This window comes from Populus euphratica, unplaced genomic scaffold, assembly GCF_000495115.2.
Source record: "Populus euphratica unplaced genomic scaffold, PopEup_1.0 scaffold5003.1, whole genome shotgun sequence".
NCBI classification, from domain to species: domain Eukaryota; kingdom Viridiplantae; phylum Streptophyta; class Magnoliopsida; order Malpighiales; family Salicaceae; genus Populus; species Populus euphratica.
The window spans coordinates 1-4,218 of NW_011504854.1; the positions used below are offsets into that span (position 1 = coordinate 1).

The 4,218-nt window shown below is 36.8% G+C and overlaps 1 pseudogene; it reads right to left on the minus strand.

The window, feature by feature from the left end:
• Positions 1–4: 4 nt before the first annotated feature.
• On the minus strand, positions 5–2,623 carry LOC105120143 (putative disease resistance protein RGA3; annotated as a pseudogene).
• Positions 2,624–4,218: the final 1,595 nt, after the last annotated feature.

The following is a 4,218-nucleotide window of genomic DNA, read 5'->3' on the forward strand; positions in this document are numbered from 1 at the left end:
CCAGCTCACTTATGCCACGACCAATCTCCCCACCCACGATGAACATGGTAAGTTTTCGCAGGCATATCAATTGCCCCATTCCAGCTGGCATAAATCGAAGTGAAGAACAAGCCGTTATGTCAAGATAGACAAGACTTTTCATGTGCTTCATACCTTTTGGTAATTGGATGAGTTTATCGCAACCTCTCAGATCTAGTGTCTGGAGGTTTTGGAGAGAGGTTATACTTTCAGGCAGTGTTGTGATACTGGAGCCTGACACATCTAGATACCTTAGATGTTTCAAATCACAAATTGACTTCGGCAATTTCTTGGCCAGGATATTTCTTAAACTCAAAGCTCGATGTTTTCGACCAGGAATCTTTCCCCCTCCATACCCATACTGTTCATTCCTCACAAGAAGTGAGCGAAGTGATAGGACCTTGAGAACTTCAGAAGACGAAGCTACTGATTTGTTATAAAAAGCTACATGACTGGCAGTTTTAGGAATTTCCAACTCCCCATCGCCTTCTGTCGTATAGCATTCTTGTGCTGCAACGGACTGTGCAAGATCATGCATTTTACATGTTATGTTGCCCAATCCATCATCCTCGACCTCTTGCAGAAATGACCTTCCCACTAGTTCATTGAATATCTCAATACCCATGAAGTGCAAATCCATTTCTCTTCTGCAAGAAAGAAAGCCATTTGCCATCCACAAAGCAATCAGCTCCTCCCTCCTCATCACCTGGTCTTTTGGAAATATTGCGCAATACGCAAAGCATTGCTTCAAATGTGGTGATAGATTAGTGTAACTCAACCTCAAAGCAGGTAAAATCTTGCTTGCTTCTTCTCTTAGATCCCAAATCTCACTTTCTTTGACAGCTATCCACTGATCTTCATTATCTTTTAGCCGCATTAGGTTCCCGAGTGCCTTTATAGCTAAAGGAACACCATCACACTTCTTCACTATTGTTACTCCAATGGCTTCCAATGGCGCCCGCTCCTCTGTCCTCATCCCAAATGCAAGCCGTTGAAACAAATGCCAAGAATCTTCTTCAGACAATGTCCCCATGTGCTTGACAAAAGCTGTTGCCAATCTACGAGCAACCATCTCAATACGTGTAGTTACTAACACAGCACTACCTTTAGCTCCGGACCTTAACACCTCTTTCAATTTATCCCACCTATCATCATAATCATCCCACACATCATCGAGTACAAGCAAAAACTTCTTTCCAGTTAACTTTTGTTGGAGGCGTTGTTGCAAGGGATCCAATTCTTGAAGATCACATGAGGCACCATCAATGGACTCTATGATGGCTTTTGTTATTCTTCTTACATCGAAATCAGTAGATACACACACCCAGATCCTCAAACCGAATTGTTGCTTAACCCTTTCTTCATTGTAGGCCATTTGAGCAAGTGTTGTTTTCCCGAGCCCCCCCATTCCCCATATAGCATAAATAGGGAGATCGTCTGCACCAGCGAGCAGGATGTTGATTAGTTCCTCTTTCTCCTTGCCTCTTCCGCAAATTTCTGATTCATTCACGACTGAACTTGTATGCCGCCCATCGTAGATATCTGCTGCTACGTCCCCAACTCGTGGTGTTAAATCGAAATTCTTGCTCTCATTGGCAATGGCATCCAGTTTCTCTCTCACATTTTTCAACTTATGCGCCATTTTCAATCGAAAAACAAGTGGATTATGATCAAGAGAAAAGAAGGATCGTAGTCGATTTTTTAGATCATTTTGCAGCCGATGCCTTTGAGCTGCAATTGCAAAGTCATCCAGCACATCATCAACATCATAAGCTGCATCCTTGAGGCGTCTTAACCAAATCTCTAAAGCCTTGTTCTTCCATTGCTTCTCCTCTGCATCCTGGAGCACAGCTTGAACCATTGCGAAGGTGCTTTCGAGATTCTTAAGCTCGGTGTCAAGGCCACAAGCAAGCCCAGCCTCTTTGAGAGCCTCAAGTTCTCCAGGATTGGACTCACAAGAGCAGAAACAATTGCATCAGCCATGGCCTGTGATGCTTTGGAAAATCTGGGTGTTGGTGACAACGGAAATCGCAAGATTGGTTATGGAGATAAGAATGGAAATTTTAACGGAAACACAAGATTGGTAATGGAAAAGAGAAGTGCAGAAGGGCTTTAAATATGATCAGGAAATTTTAAAGGAAACACGAGATTGGTTATGGAAAAGAGAATTGCAGAAGGACTTCAAAAGTGAGCAGGGAATTTTAATGGAAACACAAGATTGGTTATGGAAAATAGAAATACAGAAGGACCAAACAATTTCTCACTCTTTAGCATAAAGAAAATTAATCTAACTTGGACTTGAAGTGAAGAACACTAAAAAGAAGACAAGAACATAATATGAGTTTGAACAGAGAAGGCAAGAATTTGTTCCTGGCCCATTCTCTTTAAAATTCTAGCTGTACAGCATTTGGAGTTTCACAAGGCAAAAGATTCTTATCTTGTGATCTTTTCCTTTAAACAATGACTTCTCAAAGCAAAAAGCAGCACTCCGGAATTTCACCCTGTAAGAAAACAAAAGAAAGAAAGAATCAAAGGAGGGTAATTCAGAGCCTCACAATATTGTTTATGGCATTTTACCTTTTTATGAAAAGCAAATCGTAAAATAGTTGGAACATAAAGCAAGTTCAAAGCTGTAATGTTTTGAATAAATGAGTAGGAAAATACAATAAAGCCCTTGAAGGCTTAGATGTAGGAATAAAGTAAATGAGAGGTATAGTAATAATTGACTAAATACATGATAAATATAAATAAAGAGTAAAAAAAAAAAAGCAAAATAAATGATCTGAAATTAGAGAGAATCGGCAGGAGAAAGAAGGGAGAAAGAAGAAGAAGAGAAAAATTAGAAGAAAAATAGAAAGGAATTGAAGGAAATAAGTTTAAAGGTAAGATTATATATAAATATGTGTTGATTAAGTTTTAATTTTGGTTTTGATAAATGTTAGGGTTTTGAAAATTTGTGTTTTGGGTTTGATTGATGAATTAATTGAATTTTATGGGTTGATTGTTATGGGTAATTGATTATTTGGTGGATTTTGAGAGATTGAATTGAAAGATGATGATTTTGAGTTATGATTTTGTTTGAATGGTGAAATTATGTTAGAAATAAGGAAAGAACAGTGGGTTTCTGTTGAAATTCTGGGTTGGAGGTTGAAGATGATGAAAATTCATTTTGGTCCTTCAATTTGTGGAAATTACAGTTTAGTCCCCAAACTTTAGAAAATTTACAGATTGGTCCCTGGGGCATATTCCGAGATTCTGAACAGAATAAAAGATAAATTATGGGCAGAATTCCTGTATAGTTATGAAATTTTAACACTTTCAATTTGGTCCTTCAATTTGACAAAAATTACCATTTAACCCTAAAAATTTGATAAAATTCCAGAATGGTCCCTGGAGTATAATGAGATGATCTGGACAGAAATGAGGATTGATTATGGTCAGAATTTCAGTATATTCATGGATTTATGATAAGTTTAGTTTGGTCCTCCAAATGGATTAAGTTACAATTTGACCCTTAAAAATATAAGAAATTACAGATTAGTCCCTAACTGTAATATTAGCTTTTGCAGATGTGTTTGATGAATAATTGAGGGTTAGTTAGTGAAGTATTACCAATTTTATTATTTGTTTTATTATGGATTAGATTTTGAGAAAATCGTTAATTTTTGGAATATAACTAATTAATTCAAAAATATATAGGGTTATGGAATATATCCTTAAATAAGTGTATTAAATAGGTTATATATTTTTTTGAGTCATTCTTGAATATGTCTCCTTTGTATTCAGATAATCCTGATATTCTACCGGCAGGACGTCAGTAGGATTTTCTTCGGTGTTTGCTTTTGATTTCTGTTTACTTTCGAGTCAGGTGAGTGGATAATTTTCCATATGCATGAGAATATTATAAATATTTAATTTGTTAATATGAATTGGATCATGCTTCTTGATAATATATATGGTGATTATTATCCTTGTTATGATAAGCATGATCATTTGTTGAATCTGAATTCTTGATATGAACCAGTATGTATTTTGAATTGACTTCTGAATTGATAGCTCCTCATTTGATTGATATCATGAGTTGAGCCTTGAGATATTAATATGTCTGTTTGATTATGATTATAACCCTATGGTATGTCAGTCAGAATACCCATGCTAACAGGGTAGTGTTAGTCTTTGTGCACATCGTATCTGAACCCT